This window comes from Trachypithecus francoisi, unplaced genomic scaffold, assembly GCF_009764315.1.
Source record: "Trachypithecus francoisi isolate TF-2019V2 unplaced genomic scaffold, Tfra_2.0 Lachesis_group0, whole genome shotgun sequence".
Lineage (NCBI taxonomy): Eukaryota > Metazoa > Chordata > Mammalia > Primates > Cercopithecidae > Trachypithecus > Trachypithecus francoisi.
The window spans coordinates 192,637,930-192,658,630 of record NW_022681453.1 but is presented as its reverse complement, the minus strand read 5'-3'; the positions used below and the strand labels follow the sequence as shown (position 1 = coordinate 192,658,630).

Below are 20,701 nucleotides of genomic sequence, written 5' to 3'. Positions count from 1 at the left end.
CTTTGTCTTGAAGAAGAACAAGGAGAGAGAATACCAGACAGATTTGCCCTCATTTTTTTGTCACAGAATAAGAATTTCAAGGACATTTTTACTTTCAGTGACATCATCCTGGCAATGCTCTTTTCATTTTTTGAAACTTAAATCGTGTCACATCTAATAAATTTATAGCTATGTGTGGTTACAGCAACGAGTTGGTACCAATGGCTATTTAGGTCTTCTCCTCTCTCTTCTTGTTTCTTTTCCTCATCATCAGGATAATTAGACTATTCTACAGATGTTTTAAACAAGAGAATTTCACCAAGTCTCACTAGAAACCTGTCCTAAATGAAATTCATATCTAGTGGCAAAATGTCAAATGATATTTGCTTTCCTAAATTTCTTTTTAAGCCTCATTTTCTGCCCACATGTCATATTTTCTGTGTTCAATGAAACAGATTATGCCAGAAATGAGAAAACAAAATTACAGCAAGACAATAATCACAGCACAGTATCATAAAGCTGAGTATAGGCCTGGGGTCTCTATCTGTGGGAGTGAAAGAGAGCTTGGCTTAGCATGACCCCCTCACCATGTTCTTGTTCATATCAGAATTCTAAGCGAAGGGGCTGCTTGTGAACATGCATCACTTATGTTAATGTAGCCTCTGAACTATGGATGCTTGTCTCACAGTCACCACCTGAAAATGCCACCTTAGTCATTCTCAGTGTGTGTGTGCGTGTGCGTATGTCTGTGTGTGTGTGTGAGTGTGTGTGTGTGTGCGTATGTCTGTGTGTGTGTGTGTGTGGTGTGTGTGTGTGTGTGAGTGAGGTAGAGTGAAGGCCTCTGTAGAATGAGGTTTCCTTTTCAAGAGGTAGCTCTGGCCTGAGAAGCTGAGAAGAGTATTCATTACTCTTCAGGGATGAGGTGGTGTGGGGTTGCAGGGTGAGATGTGATGGGAGAAGGAGCTATGGGATAGGAAAGGAATATATCCAAAGGCCTGAGTTCTAAATTGGATTTGATTTTCTTTTTCCTAGTGAATCAATGTAAAAATGTTGGTTAGATTCCCAGGCTAGCCCGTAGACGCTTGTTGATGCATGATATAGCGGATATACTATGCATTTTTTTCTATTATTGTTTTCGTTTTGTGTATGTGGAAGGCTGCGTGTGTGTGGGCTCACCACCCCCCCCCCACACGCTTGGTTACATTAGCTTGTGTATGTATTGGTTACATTATACACTAATTATGGGGAGTTTTGTGACTAGTTGGGAAATCTAATTACAATTTGTAACATTATTGCCAAACTCTAAATGATACTTTAAAATAAAGAACTTTTGGGGATGGGGGCGGTGGCTCACGCCTGTAATAAATACCAGCACTTTGAGAGGCCAAGGCGGGTAGATTATGAGGTCAGGAGATCGAGACCATCCTGGCTAACACAGTGAAACCCTGTCTCTAGTGAAAATACAAAAAATTAGCCAGGCGTGGTGGCACACACCTGTGGTCCCAGTTACTCGGGAGGCTGAGGCAGGAGAATCACTTGAACCCGGGAGGCGGAGGTTGCAGTGAGCCGATATCACACCACTGCACTCCAGCCTGGTTGACAGAGCAAGACTCTGTCTCGAAAAAAAAAAAAGAAGAAGAAAAGAAAAAAGAAAAAAGAACTTTTGGAACATAGTGAGATTGTGAGTTGGAGACAGCCTGTTCTACCTGGAGAGGATGGAGGGTCATTGCAGCTTCCTGTGGAATGCTGTGGAAGTGCTCCAAGCATCCTTAGGACATGGCATTTCTTTAAGAAAGGAGAGTTGAAATACAGATCCAAGTTAGGCACAGCACACAGAGAGAACTTGACGTCTGCAGACTTTACTCGCCTTTCCCAAAGGAAATGGAGACGTGCTAACTGCCTGTCTCATCTGATTCACAATCTTCATTTGCTTTTTCTTCTGCCTTTCCCAGGTTATATTAAGTTTAATTATAGGTTCGCTAGGTGTTATAGTTTTCCTAAGGTTTGTAAGAAAAGCACACTTTCTGATCTCCCCACGTGCATGAAGACAATGAAGAAGGGAGGGAAGGAGAGAGGGAGTGAGGGAGGGCGAACCAGTCATTGGTAGACAGAAGAGTCATACACTGTATAACATTTCATTGGAAATTCATAACTTAGCAGAAAAGCAGTAGACAGCAAGGAGACTATAACAGGAAGGTCTATTGCTCTGTGTGGTGGTAAGCTGGTGCTGATTTTGTTTATCTTACATGCTGGGTGGATGATAGCACATTCATTTCTGGTTGTTCTCTCTTTTAAGGAAGCCAGCATTGACATCACAGACTTAGATTTTGTATTTTTTTTTTTAAAAAACATTTATTAAAAGGTTCTTATGGATGGAAGCTATTTCAGAACTCCTCAGTGTTTTGTTTTTCAGAAGTTTTTTTTCATTGAGTGAGTCAGATATAAAGGTAAAATGAAAGAGCTGCTGTTAACTAAAGGTTGACTGTAAACAATGAAGCCTCATAAATTTAAGCTACTGGGATGTAGGACTGATTTGCAGACATTCGTTGCAAACAGGGCTTTCTAGAAGCACACCAAGCTGTCTCAACTGACAGCTTGTCCTTGGTTACTACCCTATCCTTGAGGGAGGCAGCCTATTTCCTGGAAGAAGTGACAAAAATATGTTTAATATCCCCCGCTTTCACTCGCAACTGGGAATTTTCTTTGTTTATTTTGAAATAATTACATATTTACAGGAGAGCTGCAGAAACAAAGAACTTTTTACCCTGAACCCAAACACTTGAGTGTGCAATTCCTACAAACAAGGACATTCTCCTACACAATTCTAGTGCAATCATCAAAATAAAGAAATTCAAATCAAAACATTTCTGCCATCTAATCCTCAGATGCCATTTAGTTCTGACAATTATTCAAATAGTATTTGTTGTAGCAAAAGGACCCAATCCTGGAACACCTGTTGCATGTAATCGTCATGTCTCTTTAGCGCCCTTCAGTCAGAAGAGTTCCTCGATCTTTCCTTGACTTTCCTAACTGCCACTTTTGATTGGATGTGCTGATTATTTTGTAGAATGTCTCTCAGTTTGGGTTTGTTGAATGTTTTCTCCGGATTAGATTGAGAGGTGCATTTTTGACAAGGTATTTACATCTGATCAGGTGGGGCATGATTTCAACCTGACCTATTATTGGTGATGTTCACTGTGGGGTTTTTGATTTTGCTTTTTTTTTTTTTTTTTTTGAGACGGGGTCTCACTCTGTCACCTAGGCTAGAGTGCAGTGGCATGATCTCGGCTCCCTACAGCCTTGACCTCCCAGGCTCAGGTGATCCTCCCACCTCAGCCTCCCAAGTAGCTGGGGCTACAGGTACACTCCACCACACCTGGGTAACTTTTGGTATTTCTGTAGAGACGGAGCTTTGCCATATCACTCAGGCTGGTCTCAAACTCCTGGGCTCAAGTGCTCCACAAGTCTTGGCCTCCCAAAGCACTGAAATTGCAGCCATGAGCCACCGCACCCGGCCAATATTCACTTTGATTATTCAGTTGAGGTGGTATTTGTCAGGACTATTCATTGTAAAATTACTCTTTTTCCCTCTGTAGTTAATAAGAATTTGGCTGGAGGTACTCTGAAAGTATAAAATTTTCCCATTTCTTATTAAACATTCACCCACTAGTTCTAACATCTACTGATGTTTCTTGGCTGAGTATCACTATGATTGTTGCTAAATGGTGATTCTAATTCCATTATGTCTACTTTTACCAGTTGTCATTTTACTATAAAGAAAGCTTTCTCCTCTTTCTGTGTATTTGTTTGTATCAGTGTGGACTTACAGATTTCTATTTTACTCAAACATTACAACTATTATCATTATTATTTATTTTGATAAATAAATTGTCCCAGGTTTGACCAGCAGGTGCTCTTTCAAGCCAGTTTCTCTGTCTTTTTGACATGCTCCCACCATTCTTTGAGAGGCTGTGAGTCTTTGGAGTGGCAGTTCTGCCAAGCTCAATGAAAAGAGATCTCAGAGGTTAAAGACCTGGGTTGTGGTCACCTTGGCTTCTTCCATTCCTAGGTGGGTATCACTGGGGGAGTGGTCTTTCTGTTCTAAGGTTTAAAATGGGGATAATCAGTCCCTACTACCATCTGAAGCAGTTGCTGTGAAATTCATCCTAAAGAGGGAGATTTTAAGATAGCCAACTTCCCTTCCTAGAATCTTTCCAGAATTATTCTGTGCACTGATATTGCATGATGGCTCAAATCAGCTGATGAGGTGCCGCTTGAAACATCTGTCTGCCTGTCTCGTTTGTGGCCTGTGAGAGTTACTCGTTTCAATCAAATAAACATATGCTTGGCTTAAACGGCTTTTCCCTCTCCTAGGTATTTGATGCAATGCAGACTGGAATCCTCCCCACAAGGGTGCCCCGTCCTGAGTGTCACAGAGGTCAATGCAGCAGTCATTTCCTGGGCAGGGAGAGCCCATCCACTGTGGCTCTGGAATGATGCTGGTGTTATCTTCTATTCCTAGGAAGGCCCTATCTCAAGTGGCTCTGGGCCATGCAAACAGATGGAAACGGGTGTGGGGAAGCACAGGCCTCCTACCCATGTTTAGAGAGCTGCTCAGAGGCAGGAATCCAGAACCAGGAATGTCCCCAGTGGCTGCCCAGGGTACAAGTGGCAGGCAGTGGGGAGAATGGTATGTGAAGGCATTTGTAACCTGGCCCCAGCTTGGTTTTCAAGTCTCAGAGGAGATTATGGATATGGTAGTGCCTGGCTCTGTGCTTAGAATCCTGTCTTCTGCTATTTCCCTGACCTACACTCAGCCCCACAAGCCGAGATGTTTGCTGGACATTTCAGGCATTGCCACCCAGTTCTGTCTACCTTACCTGCTAACACCTGTTGACATCCTTCATATGAAGGCTTCCCCAAACACTTCCCAATCAAAGCCCTAAAAGGCAAACCCGAAATTAATAAAATGTCAGTTAAATCTGTACAGCAGAAAGCATCATGCCAATCTTGTTAATTACGAAATGTAGCATTCATGTAAATTTCATTGCTTCTGAAAATAATCTATAGCTGGATTTCCCTGGGTTTGTGTGATAATTACTGAAAACTGTGGAAAATCTAAAATCGAGCAAGTTGTTTATAGGCAATTACTTTCCGAAGCAAAAATTATAAAAGAACTATGAGATTTTTAAAGAGAAAAAATTACATTTGATATGAGATAAGCATGCATTTTAAGATGTTTAACATGACATGGAGTGGGGTCCCCAGACCAGGAGAGCTGAGGGCTTATGAAAGACCTAAGTGAGTGAGACCTGTTGCGTGTAAAAAGGCCCCGTTCTGGGGGCAGTACCACAGAGGTGGGACCTCAGAGGTGGAGGAAGAGTCCTCCTGCACTGGGTGGTCAAATTGCTATCAGCCCCTAGTTTGTGACCTGGACAGATTTCTCTGCTCTCCAGCCCTCAGGGTCCTCAATAACAGAAAAGCATATGCGAATATACAAAACTCCTTGCCCTCTTGTACCTCTAAAAACTGCCTGAAGAAGTTGAACTACATGCTCTCTCTCTGTCCTGAAGACACTAAAATTCTATGTATCGTCCCCTGAGTTTTGACTCCAGGAGCTGTTTATTTTGAGACTCACTTTCTGCATAGTCCGTAATCACGGATTCAGCCTCTTACCGCTGGTGTCTGCCCTGGAGAGGAAGTGCAGCAGTCAGGTTTTGGGAGCTGCGTTCTCCCTCCCTTTCAACGGAATTGAGGCCCTGCCCTGGGGACTGGACAGAGAGAAAGGTAGGCTTTTCCCCCAGTCCATTAGTATACTGGTTTGTAGCTCTTACCTTTAAGAAGTATATCAAAGACAGGAACAAATGAAGAAAAGTTATTTTGCAAAAGTGAAATGATTAGTTTTATATGGTCGCTGTAACAAATCACCACACATTGGGTGGCTTAAAACAGCAGAATTTATTCTCTCAGAGGTCTGGAGACCAGAAGTCTAAAACGAAGGTGTTAGCAGGGCCGCAGGCTCTCTCTCTCTTTTTTTTTAGACAGAGTTTCACTCTTATTGCCCAGGCTGGAGTGCAGTGGCACGATCTCGGCTCACCACAACCTCCGCCTCCCAGGTTCAGGTGATTCTCCTGCCTCAGCCTCCCGAGTAGCTGGAATTAGAGGTATGCACCACCACACCCAGCTACTTTTTGTATTTTTAGTAGAGACGGGTTTTTTTTTTTTAATTTTACTTTTATTTTTTATTATACTTTATGCTCTAGGGTACATGTGCACAACGTGCAAGTTTGTTACATATGTATACATGTGCCATGTTGGTGTGCTGCACCCATTAACTCATCATTTACATTAGGTATATCTCCTAATGCTATCCCTTCCCCGTCTCCCCTCCCCACACCACGACAGGCCCCGGTGTGTGATGCTCCCCCTTCCTGTGTCCAAGTGATCTCATTGTTCAAGAGACGGGGTTTCTCCATGTTGGTTAGGCTGGTCTCAAACTCCCAACCTCAGGGGATCTGCCTGCCTGGGCCTCCAAAGTGCTGGGATTACAGGCGTGAGCCACCGCGCCCGGCCTGCAGGCCGTCTTCAAAGGCTCTAGGGAAGAAGCCTCCCTTGAGTCTATAAGCTCCCGGCGGTCCTAGGGTTCTTCCGTTTGTAAGGACATCGCTTCCATCTCCTCTGTCTTCTCTTCATCTTGGAGAAGGACACCTGTCCTTGGATCCAGGGCACATCCTGGTAATCCAAGATGATTTCATATGGAGAATCTTAATGATATCTGCAAGGTCCCCTTTCCAAATTAAGTCACATTCATGATTTGGGGGTTAAGATGTGGACATCTCTTTTCAGGGGGCATCATTCAACCTGCTACAGGGGGCATGACTGATGGGCTACTGGCTCTTAGCTGAGCTCTGAAGTTCCTTGGGTCACAGTGGATGAGGAGGTGGATTAGGCTTCTCTAAAGGGACAGGACTAATAGCACGGATGTCGATATGAAGGAGAATTGGCTCGTACAGTCACAAGGAGAAGTCCCACGATAGGCCCTCTGCCAGCTGAGGAGCAAGAAAGCCAGTCTGAGTCCCAAAACCTCAAAGTAGGGAAGCCGACAGTGTAACCTTCAGTCTGTGGCCGAAGGCCAGAGAGAGAGACACTGGTGTGAGTTCAAGAGTCCAAAAGCCGAAGAACTTGGAGTCTGATGTTCAAGGGCAGGAAGCACCCAGCACGAGAGAAAGATGAAGGCCAGAAGACTCAGCAAGTCAGCTTCTCCCACCTGCTTCTGCCTGCTTTATACCTAACCGTGCTGAGGGTGGGTCTGCTTCCCCCAGTCCACTGACTCAAATGTTCATCTCCTTTGGCAGCACCCTCACAGACACACCCAGGAACAATACTTTGCCTCCTTCAATCCAATCATGTTGACACTTAGTTTTAACTATGACATAAGGGTGCTGTTAATAGTGTCAGGAGTGGGGAGGATGGAAAGAGGAGGATGCACATAGTTCCTGCAGACGCTGGCTGGTGCTGTAATCCATCTCTCTTCCTTCCCAAAGGAGGATGATATATCAGGAAATTAGTCTTGGCTCTTCGGCAGTAACAAGCAACTCCAAAATCTCACAGGCTTACAACATCAAAAATATTTTCTTGCACTTCACCTGATGCCTGAGAGGCTGACTGCAGCTCTGCCCCACGTTTCCTTCACTGAGGGTGCAGTGGACCTAGAATCCTGCCAGCCTCGTGGATGTGGAGAACAGCACATGGTAAACCTTGAGCTGGCTCTTAGATCTTCTGCCTGGAAGCAAGAGATGTCATTTCTGTACATTTCACTGGCCAGGGCAAATAGCATGGCCAAGTCTAATGTCAAGGAGGAGGAGAAATATTATCCTCTTTCAGGGAGGGGCAGTAAATATTTATGACCAACAGCAAGGCCTGCTACAGGTACCATCAGAAGAACCCCTCTGCGTGTTGAGAAGCAGCGTAGCTTCCCTTACCACTTCCCACAGAGGCAAGATTGCTGCTTGCCGAGGCCTTCTCAAGACCTTAACAATCTCTTCTTCAAGGACTGTGCCATCTGCATGTTCCGACCACATCCCATTCTTTATCTTGCACTATCCAGGCCTTCCATCCTTCTCATTCCCTGTCTTCCAGGAAAAAAACGTCAAATTGTAGTTTTATGTCATTGTCCTGAAGAGCTGCTTATTTGGACTATGCTTTCTAAACATAACCTAAATTGAGTGTTTAAAGCATGGTTATTTTCACAGCAGTTGTAGGAAGAACACTTTGCTCCTTCCTGTCTTTGCAGGGGCTCTGCAAAATGGCGAAGGAACTGAATCCTCTGAAGCCTATTAAGGCAGAAGAGGCCTTAGAGTGGGTAGTTTAGCTTTCATGAACCTAGTGGTCCACATGGACTGCTAGGATTTTGTAAGGCCCCAAAATTGCAAGTAAAATTATGTGAGAGTTACATGTCTAGTAAATGTGTATTTTCTGGGGCCAGAAACTATATCTCATATCTAATTCTGAAAGGATCTGCAAACCCAGGAAGATTAAAGGATAACAAAGTCTAATCCAATCCCTTTATTTTACTGGTGATATTTACAGAAATTGCAGTTAGGTTCCTTGAACCAAATGGATGATTCTATTTAATATATTACTGATACATTAAAAGCTTTTATTTTTTAACTGATGTATCAGAAACTTTTCCCCCAAACTTAACGTTTTGTTTCAGTGGGTTAATTTTTCAAAGATTGCAACCTACTCTGGGAGAAAGGAGGACTCTTTAGAAAGTTACATTGACTTTTAAAACCACAAGGGTATCATTTGGTGCGTTCCTGCCCCAGCAATTATTACCCTTTGAGAGCCTGCAGAGCTACCTCCAGCCTTCCCTTTGGTCTCCGTGGGGACTCATTACATTTCTAACAGGCAAGTATGAAAACTTACAGTGCTGGCTTACCAGAAGGGTTTGCTTTGGGAATTTCACAGACAGGGCTGCTTCTGTCTTGTAAAGAAATTTACATCCCATGAAGCAGAATAGGGAATGACTGTGGCAGATGATGGTAATAGAACTGCATCAATATTACATGTCTGCCAGGCAGAGAACCAATATGTTTTAACAGCACAGGTCTATGTAGCTTCTTCCTTCTCTTCCACGAAGCTGGTTGGGAGTGAGTGCTATATCCTCTTCACAGATTAGGAAACAGAGGCTCAACACTTTATTATTCTCCAGAGCAGAGGTTCTTAACAGCATCCTTAGGTGGGGCTTCAGGGGTCTGCGAATGCCTGAAATGACCTGCAAAGACAGGTCTGTATTTGTATGTCCATGGGGACATGGAGGATGTGATTTTCGTCAGATTCTACAAAGTTCTGTGACTCTCAAAGTTTCAGAACCACTACACTAGGGCTTCTATCCTTGGCAGGCTAGTCCAATTATTTTTACATTCAGGCTTACCTTTTTTTTTTTTTTTAATGTGTTTTCTCCTTTTTTCCCTTAGTTGCTGACCTCCATTAACAGCAGACAAAATTGGAAGCAAGAGCGATTCTGGAGGAGTCACACTTAGATGTTTCCCTTACTTATTTCTGTTCTGGAAATTTAAAAATCTTACTTCTCATGACAGTCCTACATGAAAAATTAAAAATCACAAGGATTCATGGATGGAAAACTGAGACCCAGAGAGAAAATCACATTCACTTCGTCATAAATCAGCAATTGAGTGAGTGATTGTTCCTTGGTAAGAAATATACTCTCAACTCAGTTGGAAACCTTTTGCCAATGTTACTTAACACATGCTAGTCTGGTGTGACTCATTTTTCTTGACATTATGCAAATAGAGGAAACAAGACTGAGTGGCCTTCTGTCCGGAGAGCAGGAAATGAAGCCTGTTTGGGGCCACATGTTTCCTGGGACATGTGGTGTCAGAAATGGGTATTAGAAGAACCAGGCCTTTGTTCATGTCTTTTATTTTTTATTTGCATTTTTTTCTAGATGAAGTCTCACTCTGTTGCCTAGGCTGGAGTGCAGTGGCACTGTCTCGGCTCATTGCAACCTCTGCCTCTCGGGTTCAAGCAATTCTGCCTCAGCCTCCCGAGTAACTGGGATTATAGGTGCCCACCACCACGCCTGGCTAATTTTGTATTTTTAGTATAGACAGGGTTTCACTATGTTGGTCAGGCTGGTCTAGAACTCCTGACCTCATGATCCACCCGCCTCGGCCTCCCCAAGTGCTGTGATTACAGGCCTGAGCCACTGTGCCTGGCTGCCTTTGTTCATTTCTGTTTCACGAGTGATCTCCTTTTGTTGGCCATGGCTGGAGGAGTCAGCTCCCAAAACCCACACTCTCTAGGAGTGCTGAACCAAAGGGAATCTGTCAGGACTCCTAGGTTCCTCTCTCTCTAGAGCTGCAACCAGAAGCTCCTTCCTTCCCAGCCCTGCTTCCCACAAAAGGAAACATTTGACTTTTCGGGATGAGATGTTTGGAGCCAGTGAATCCTTCTCACAGGAAGCAGAAACCCAGCTGCCATGGAGCTTATCCTTGGGGCGCAGAGAAGCCCTGACCTAATGCTGTAATCATGTGCTGGATTTTATTTTTAAATCTTTTTACCTCACAAGCTGACTTTATTCTGGCTGGAGGGCTCCTGTACCTCTGTAACCTCCCCAAGAGGTAATTTCCAGCGCTAATCTCACTAACGAGGTGTCGGTTACGGAAAAGGCCTCTATGTCCCGGTTTCTTCTAAGTGGACATTACAGTGTTTCTTCAGAGGGTCCTGTGCTGCGACATCTCGGAAATGGAAGAATTTATAGCAAGGATGTTATTTCTCACTAAGTGAGCAGGAGAACCGGAAGATATCTTTAGAGATCATAATAAGGATGGGGAAACTGAGGCTCAGAGAAGGGCAGTGGCTGCCCGAGGCCACAGCTGAGTGGCAGCAGGGTTGGGTTAGAGACTGGACTTGTGACAGAGCCGGCCTGCTTTGGGCTGTTCCACACACCCCTGACTTTCTAGATTGCTTCATATTCATGGAATCGTCCTCAAACTCGACTCCCCAAAATTGTACCATAGATTAACTTTGGGGCCCCCCAAGTCAAAACTTCAGCAGCTCAGGGACATGGACCATGAGGCCTGCTGAACACCCCATCGACTGGGGCAAAGTCCTCTTTCTTTGTGATCAGGGTGTGCACTCTCCCTTGGCCTCTGAAGAAGCAGTGCCCAGGGTTCCTCGATGACTCAGCTGCAGCGGGCTATCCCCCACACACGTCCGTGGCCACCCTGGCTGGAACCGGGCTCACCATCACCAGCCACCAGAGATGTCAAACCATCCCCCTTCAAATCCCTCCACTCCGGCTCCCCTGCCCTGCTCCAGCCTCCGTCTGTTGTGCAAGAGCCAAAGGGGACTTAGGAACACGGAGCCACACGCCCAGGCCCAGGAGCCCCACCCGAGGGAAACGCCTACCCCAGAACACAGCACTCCTAACTCCCGGGGCAAGGCGGGGAGGCCAGGCAGCCGGAAGGAAACTCCTGGGCTTTTTATGGAATGCATAAAACAAAAGGTGAGGGTCTCCACGTAGGGAAAGAACGCATTATTATTTACGGCCTTGGTCTGGAGAAGAGAACACGCTGCTCTTTGCAGCCCGGCGTGTGATTCATTTCCCCCGGGAGCTGCAGGCCGAGGCAGGGCGTGCGCGCAGGCAGCCCCCGGACAGCCGCGCACTCCCGCCCGCTCGTTTATTTACGGCGCTTTATCAGCGGCTGTGCACCGCGGCGATAAAGTTTATGAAAAGAGGCGGCGTCTCCGGCCGGCGGGCTGGGCCCGGCGCTCCTTTCCCACACTGATTAGGATCAGCCAGGGCTTTGGAAGCTGCAGTTAAGGATCTCGGGGGCCCGGAGCCGCGGCTCCCCCTTCCTGCCCCGCCCGCCGGCTGGCCGGCTGCTGGCCCGCGTGGGAGGCGAGGTCAGGGCTGCGGCCGCGGCCCTTCCCCGGGGAGCGGGAGGGAGGAGGGAGGAGGAGGAGAGAAGCCGCCCTGCGGGGGAGGGAGCTCCAAGGCCCCGGGAAGTGGGAAAGCCAGAGAAAAATACCGTCCAAATATAAATGGGCAGTCCCCACGTTAAGAGATGAACGAGAATTTTTTATTTTTTGAGACAGAGTCTCGCTCTGTCCCCCAGGCTGGAGTGCGGTGGCGCTATCTCGGCTCACTGCAACCTCCGCCTCCGGGGTTCAAGCGATTCTCCAGCCTCAGTCTCCCGAGTAGGTGGGATTACAGGCGCCCACCACCACGCCCGGCTAATTTTTGTATTTTTAGTAAAGATGGGGTTTCACCATGTTGGTCGGGCTGGTCTCGAACTCCTGAGCTCGGGTGATCCACCTATCTCGGCCTCCTAAAGTGCTGGGATTACAGGCGGAACAGGAATTTAATAGGAATTTTTCTCCTCTGAAGTCGTGGCACCGTCTCCTCTCCCCCCATTTACTTTCCTAGGTTCCTTGATCCTTTCCGGTCATTTCACCTGCATTTACTGTGTCTTTGCATTAAGGCTTGATTCATTTTGTTCCTTTTCATCGCTATGTTTTGTCCAGTCCTTCAGAAGATAGAAATTGAACACCTGAACTGTGGACAACACCTCTAAACACTGCAGAGAGAGATCCAGAGATGAATAGCCCTGGCCCGCAGGGTTCTTACCGTCACAAGCACAGTCCAGTAAGAGCAGCCCAGGGTTATGAGTAACAAGGGCGGACACTACAGCAGGCGCTTGCTTTAGGGACATTGTCTTGTTTCGTCCTCACGGTGGCCTCAGGAGGACAGTGCCATCGTTACGCTGTTTAACAGATGGTAAAACTGAGGCCCAGAGAGGTGAGTGCCTTGATTCAAATGACTCAGCAAGGCAGTGGCTGAGCCAGGATTTGAATTCAGGCAGAATGGTGGCAGAGCCTGTTTGCCTAACTTCTAAATTTCCCTAACTCTCTAGGACAGAGGATTGTAGGAGTGCAGCAGACAGGACAACTAACCCTGCCTGGAAAAGTCATGGTGGGCTTCCCAGAGGAGGTGTCCTTAGGCTGGGGCTTGAAGACGAGGTATTACCAGACAAAGAGTGGAGAAAAAGGCTGTCTTAAACAGAAACACCTTCGTATGTGGTCCTGGGTTCTGGGGGCCCAGCTCTTCTCACCCTCCTTCTCCGAGGGGTGGGGGAACAGAAGTGCAGAGCCTTTATGGTTTGTGAAAGTGGGATCCCCTTCGCCGGCCACCTCCTCCATCTGAAAGGCTCTATCTGCAGCTACTAAATTCCCTTCAGCTCGTAAGTCTTCATAGCAATGTCATCCCCTTCTGAAAGCTTTCCTGGGCTGTTCCTTGTCTTGCTGGCAGTGATTGAGAGCAACCCTTCCTTCTCTCCTCCCTCACACCTGCCTCTTTGCATTAAAGTTCTTGAGTTGGACTGTATCAGTCTATTTTTTATTTGCTTAATTTAGTTTTTAGAGACAAGGTCTCACAATGTCACCCAGGCTGGAGTGCAGTGGCGTGATAATGGCTTACTGCAGCCTCATCCTCCTGGCCTCAAGCAATCCTCCTGCCTCAGCCTCCCAAGTAACTAGGACTACAGGTATGTGCCACCATGCCTGGCTAATTTTATTTTATTTTTTTGAGACAGAGTCTTGCTCTGTAGCCCATTCTGGAGTGCAGTGGTGTGATCTCGGCTTACTGCAAGCTCTGCCTCCTGGATTCAAGCGATTCTCCTGTCTCAGCCTCCAGAGTAGCTGGGATTGTAGGCATGTGCCACCATGCCTGGCTAATTTTTGTATTTTTAGTAGAGACAGGGTTTCACCATGTTGTCCAGGCTGGTCTCGAACTCCTGACCTCAGGTGATCCGCCTGCGTTGGCCTCCCAAAGTGTTGGGATTACAGGCGTGAGCCACTGCGCCCAGCCTCTGGCTAATTAAAAAAAAATTTTGGCCAGACACGGTGGTTTACATCTGTAATACCAGCATTTCAGGAGGCCGAGGCAGGAGAATTGCTTGAGCCCAGTAGTTCCAGACCAGTCTGGGCAACGTAAGGAGACCCCCATCTCTACAAAAAATTAAAAAAAAAAAAAAAATTAGCCAGACATGGTGGCTCTCGTCTGTGGTCCCAGCTACTAGGGAGGTTAAGGTGCAAGGATTGCCTGAGCCTGGGAGGCCAAGGCTGCAGTGGACTCTGATCACACTCCCGCCTGTGACTGTACTCCAGCCTGAGTGACAAAGCAAGACCCTGTCTCAAAATAAATAAATAAGTTTAATTTAAAAATAAATTTATTTTTGTAGAGATGGGTCTCACTCTTTTGCCCAGGCTGGTCTTGAACTCCCGGCCTCAAGTGATTCTCCCAAGTTCACCTCCCAAAGTGCTGGAATTATAGGCATAAGCCACCGCACCCAGCCCATGAGTCTTTATTGCTAGACTATGAACTCGTGAAGGGCGCTGGTATACTCATTTGCTTCTTACTTGCTTCTGCCCAGGCTGGTGTAGTATCCTACTCATAGAAGGTTCTTAGTAACTGCATTTGGTGAATAAATGGAAGAGAGTGGGAAAGCTGCTGATCGAATAGGTATCTCTTGTCTCCTCTTTACCCCTTGATAAATTTCATAATCAAGCAAGCTAAAAATGGAGATGTGTGTCTCCACCAAGGTCTGGACCACTCTCTGCCAAGACAGCACAAAGAGCAGGACACTGCCAGCAACCAGACGGGTTGAGACAGAGTAACCCAAGCTGCAAGCCCTTAAAATCCCTCCAGACTAGGAACAGGATTAGTCCTGGGGCTTGGGCCTAGCATTGAGTCAACAAGCGGAAGTCATGTTGCCCTAGTTATCAGGGAGAGGGCTGTGAGGGCCAGGAACCAGGCAGGTCATTGCATAGTCCACCTTGAATTCAGTGAAGCATTCCATAGGGCCAATGACACAGGAGACATTTGACACCGTAGGGTATAATATCAACTCTAGGCAGCTGTCAGGGCCACTGCCCGGGGCATTAGAGCTGTGTCTTGTTGTTTTTTGTGTGTTTGTTTGTTTAGAGCTAGTTTTTAAAAAGTTTAATTGAAAAAGCAATACATGCACATGATCTAAAAATTAAAATGATTAAAAAATGTATACAGTGAACGTTCTGCCTCCAACCATCAACTTCTCAACCTCCTTCTGCAGGTACAGCCATTGTTAAAAGTTTCTTTCCCCAGAGATGCTACATGCATGCATATGCAATATTTCTATATTTTCTTATGATGACTTAATGAGGTTGTTGTGAGCTGAACACATTTGCAGGTGTTGATGACATTGTTATAGTTGTCGGCGCTCTGGAAAAGAGATATAAGGCCCATTGAACTTGAGAACTGGAAGACTACTTACTCTTGCACATTCTGAATGACATTCGGTAATTAAAAGTGTGGAGTAATAAAATCTGGGTATCTCAAATATTACCTGGAAAAAGGCTAGTCTGACTCAAGGGTGGTGGAAAAATCATCTAAGGATGTGTGGTTAGTCACAAATGGTACAGGAAATGTTAGGCCATTTTAGCGCGTGCCAGTACACTGTCAGGATGGATCGTAAGGAGCATAACTGATAGAGATCAGGAAACTATTTGTTGGGTCGGTTCTCATTAATGTATTCATAAGTGTCTGATTTGGTGGTTACTCTGCCGTACACTGGTAGGAGGAAGAGTCACAGAGACGAATAAGGTAACTTCTAGTTGAACGGAGGACCAAAATGCACTCATATAATGGCAAAATAAAGGGTGTGCTTAGTGAACTAGTTGATGGAACGAGCATCATTCAATCTAGGGAAGAAAAGGCTGAGATGACTCACTTACTGAAGTACATGGTAGAGTAACTTGAGTTTCCCCAGTCCTCACCACCACAGTAGGGATGACCTTCTGAGGAGCACTGTACCCGGAGCCTGCCCATAGCAAAGGACTCCCAGCCGTCTGGACTGCCTCTGAGTTGTCCTAGGAGTTTCCAGGGGCCTGCTCCTGCTGGACACCCTCTGGCACTCTGGAGTGAAAGCTCTGGGGAATCTGAGGAAAAAAAAAAAAGATTCTTCTTCAATCCTCTTCCCTCTGTGTGAGCTTTCAGTTCCAAAGCTCTGCCATCTGCGCTCTGATTTCCTGAAAGACCTCCACAAGATGATCTTCCCGAATTTCCCCTTTGGTCCTGCTGCTCTTCACAGAACTCGGATATGTCTGGCCGAGGATTGCTCAGCATGAACTGCTCTTCCCCTCCAATGAGCAGGACGGTTGGACTCGGGGAGGGCCCTGGTGCGTCTCCTTCCCCACAGAGCAAGTCCCTCCCCACCCCTGGAGGCTCCTTGGCCTTGGTTCACACTGGGACCTAAGTTCCTTCTAATCATAACTAGCAAGTATTCAGTTGTTTTGACAAAAGATTCTAATCAATTGTTCTGTAAGGAAGGTCAACCAAGGGGCCGTGGATATAAACGATAACAGGGAAGAGTTAGTGACTGGAAGGGAGGGATGATGTTAAGGAAAGTTCCTTCTGTGCCCTGAGGAAAAGTGCACGGTCTTTCTCGAATAGTTTGGAAACAGGTCCGGGAGCTTTTCAAGCTCAGCCGTTGGTATTCCTGAGGTGGACTGAGGTGTTCCACCTTGAAAATCGAATAGTAGTGGTCTTTTCCCTAACTCAGGTAATGCAATTTTTCCGTGTACATTCTTTCCATGCATTTTTCTTCCATTTTAAACCTTTAGCACCTGCAGGCAACAAAACTAATGAAGAAGTAGTAAACAGATACGAATGGGAACGCTTGGAAACCACCAATGATGCTGAGTTTGTGGCTTTTTTTTTTTTTTAAACGTGTGCTTGTGGTTTTATACTGCCTGCTCATAATGCAGCCATCTTTTCTGCTATTAAAATTGTTCTTAGTTCATGGGATGGAATGAAACAGACCATTATTCCAGGGTGTTCCCAGAAGAGCCTCATGTTTCAGGAAGCACACTTCGGCTTTTAGCTCTCCACCACCTGAGTACACTTGAGTGCTGCTGTTGCAGACTCCGGAGTATTCGTTTCCTTTCCTTTCCCTCCTCCCTCTGCTGTTCACATCATGGCCCAGATTGACTCCCAACCTCTGCCAGGCTAAAGATAACCTCTCCAACTGGGCGATCACCCACAGGCTAAATATATTCCCAGGGGTGAGTTGGGGCTACCCTGACAGTGACTCCAGGCAAGCATTTTAACCACTCATGGCATGAAGTCATCTTAGGAGATGGAAGGAGCTTGGGAGGGGGCAGGGATGACTGCAGAAGGATGGGGAGGGGTAGGAGTGAAAGAGGCAGAGAGTGATGGACAGGAAGCTGGCAAACGTGCTTCCGATAAAGGAGGACACATGCCACGTGGTGACTCCAGCAGAAGCTCAGTCAGTCTGCGGATTTGGCTGCTCCCAGCAAAGACTCCTTTTCTGTCCGTTATAATGTTACTTTAATAGAACTCCCAGAGGGAAAAGCCCAGTGCTAATCAGGGCTCAAGAAGTCAGTGGACTTGATGTACAGAGTGGGGTGTTTAATTTTATGATGTGGCTATGGGTTACATGAGAGGCTAATAAAAGAACTCCATAAAATGTGGCTTGCAGGAACGGGGCTGCAGCCTCTGCCAGAAGGTCAGCCTGTTCTGAAGCGGTTGGAGAGCAGGGCTGATTTCTAGCTGGTGTGGCCACTCTGGTTCTTCAACTGTTGAAAGCCTTCTGAACTAGTTGGTAACTGGCTGCTGCTCTTAGCTTCTCAAGCACAGCCCTGCTGCACTGGCTGCCCGGCCCTGACCCTGGAACCTCCTCACAATCCAGCAAGCAGATGCAGAGGACCTGCAGATCCTGCTGTGTGTCATGTCTCTGGTGTCACAACATTTCTGAGTGGCTAGTGCTTCTGTATCTCTGGTTAATACTTTAAATATCACCTATCCTACCATATATCTTCCTTGGGATTTGTTCTTTCGAATACCCGTGGAACAGATCAGGGACACAGTTCTGTAAAACTCTCCTTAACTGATCCCAGGCCAGTCCAGGGTGCCCCAAGGAGGCTTTCTTGGGTCGAGGAGGCCTGCTGCTCTCATGGTTGTTACAAGGACACACTCAACCTTTCCCTTGAATCACAGTTGGCTGCCTCAAAGGAGAGTTTTAGTAGGTACAGGAATGACATCAGGGTTAAAGAATATTTTTGGAAGGAAGAGGCAAATTTGCATAAGATTTCTGAACCAGGAATTGCATTTGTCACAGAGTTTGAATTAGAGGAATGCTTAGAGTACATCTGGACTCTCTTCATAGCCAACACAGAACCCCTCCATGTCGCCTCTGGCAGGTGATAGCCAGCCCCTTCTAGGTCACGTCCACTGATAGGGAATTCAGCTCTTTGAAAGGAAGCCTCTTGTGTGAACCAGCGGGAGCTGAAATCTTCCTAAACAAATCAAAGTGTGAATCCTTTTGTTGAGCTGAAATCTTCTGATACAACTCAAATTTTGACCCCTCACCTAGAGGGAATTGCAAATCCAAAGAATAAGCAATGACAGCTACTACCATGTCTGATTTTATCAAGTGAACTGAGAGGCCGTGAGATCATTCATTCGACCAGTTTCCTGAGTAGCTGCGAAGTGCCGGTGCCTGGTGCTGGAGACTCAGCGGGCACCTGGACATGGTTCTGCTCTGAGAGACTGTCCAGCCTCTTTGAGCCAGGACTAGACAACTGGGGACACCTGGGAAATCAGAGGGGTCTAACCTTTGCTTCTGGAGCCAATTCCAGGCTGGGGTCCGTCTCTGGGCGGGGGCTGTCCTGGGTGACTCTGGGCAGGAAGCTTCTGCCTGTGATCCTCCTTTTCTCTACAGGTTACCAACAGCCTGGCGAGCTTGCTGACAGCATGGGGCTCTCACTGACAGACACGGAGACGGAGAGGTGGAGGGCTGTTTGCCGTCTCACTCCTCACACCCTCTGAAAATACCTGTAAAAGTCAAATGACATTTTATAATGCATTTTGCTGAATTAACAATTGAACAGGCTCTTTTATGTTTCATAAACAAGAAATGTTACACAAGTTAGATAAGAAAAAGGCAGACAATAAAAGTACTTACAACTTCATCATCTACAGGTGACAATTTGGTGTTTGTCCATGCCAACATTTTTCTGAGTATATGTGATATATCTGTGTGTGGGGGGGGATAGACACACACACACACATGCACACACACACACACGCTTTGTAATCTCGCCCTTTTGACCCAGTTGTTTTCCCCAGTGAACACAATTTTAAAGTGAATCTACTTATTCAAGGGTCTGTCATTAATGCACATAACTTTGAAGGACTCATCCAAAGAAATCAGATGTGGAGAACAAAGAGTTAAACCATCTCAGAAGTTAAGGAGGCATTCGCCAGGGAGAGTAGATCCAGGGTGTCCTGGATTTCTTTGAAAGGGTTGAGGTGAGATAGAGATTTTCATTAGATGGTGCCTTGTCTGCCCTCCACTCAAATTTTGGTCTGGTGAAGAGAGCCGAGGAGGAGATTTCTCCCCTGTGAATCAGTGGGTGGAAAGCTTGGGGAGAGGCTGTAATTGTGGTGAGCCCTGCGCTTAGTTCATTTAGACTCGTGGACCCATGGAAAGGGCTACCTTGACATTCTGAATGGGCTTTCCTGGTCCCAGGTTGCTGAGGAGAAGCTGAACATGGGGACGTGGTGGGACTGAGAGGCCTCCTTCCTTCCCATGCCTTAATTGGGACTGACCCCTTATATCGAGCTACACTGATGTCCCACAGGGGCCATCCCTCCCACCACTCATGGGACTGTAATCACTGAAAGAACCCCCAGAAGCTGGCCTTGAACTTCAAAGAACAGATATAAAAAAACAACTCTGCACCTACAGGGCCTCAGTGGGCAGAGAGAGGGAGAGGAAGCATCCGTCGAACAGCCTTTCATGGAAATCACACTGCCGGAATAGATAGCCAGGGCAGAAGTGTAAGAAGGACATTCAACCACAGTATCCCAAACACACAAACAAACAAAAACAAAGAAACAGACTTCCTGGAGCTTTGACTAAAATACTCATTGGACACATTAAAGCAGGCTGAGAAGGCCAAGTGCAAGAATATCCCAGATATAGAACAAAAACACAGAGATGGAAATCATAAGGACAAAAGGGGAGACTAGGAGGCTCGATCCAGTAGACCTAATAGGAGTTACAAGAAAGAGAAAAATGAACACAGGAAAGAGAGAATCATTAAACAAATGATAGAAGGTAACTTCTTTGAGTGAAAAAGACTTGGATCAGAGGTTTAAAATGAACTCGTGGGACTCCTGAAAGTCACATACTTAAACCTATCCAAATTAAATTCTTGAAGAGCAGGTAAAAAGAGAAACTTTTGCACCCTTTAATACAAAGAAAAAAACATTAATTACCAAGAAACAGAAAAGAGACAGTGTCACGCTTCTCACCTACAATAATGGGAAGCTGGAGAGAGGGGAGCAATGTCTACAAAATACTTGAGCCAGCTGAAATACCTTTTGCTGGCCAGGGTAAAAAAAAAAAAAAAAGTTACACCCTCCCTAGTAGGTGGGATTACAGGCACGTGCCACAACGCCTGCCTACTTTTTGTATTTTTTTGGTAGAGACAGGGGTCTTGCCATGTTTCCCAAGCTGATCTTGAACTCCTGGACTCAAGCAATCCACCTGCCTGGGTCTCCCAGAGTGCTGGGATTACAGGCATGAGCCATCGCACACAGGCAGATTTTTAAAAATCGTATCACCAA

At 46.2% G+C, this 20,701-nt stretch overlaps 1 long non-coding RNA gene across 1 annotated transcript; it reads left to right on the top strand.

Moving 5' to 3' along the window:
• The first annotated feature begins 11,432 nt into the window (after nt 1-11,432).
• Nucleotides 11,433-19,026, top strand: LOC117084402. Its single transcript, XR_004437434.1, has 3 exons — nt 11,433-11,512; nt 12,535-12,655; nt 18,789-19,026. It is a non-coding gene; the product is annotated as an uncharacterized LOC117084402 (long non-coding RNA).
• Nucleotides 19,027-20,701: the final 1,675 nt, after the last annotated feature.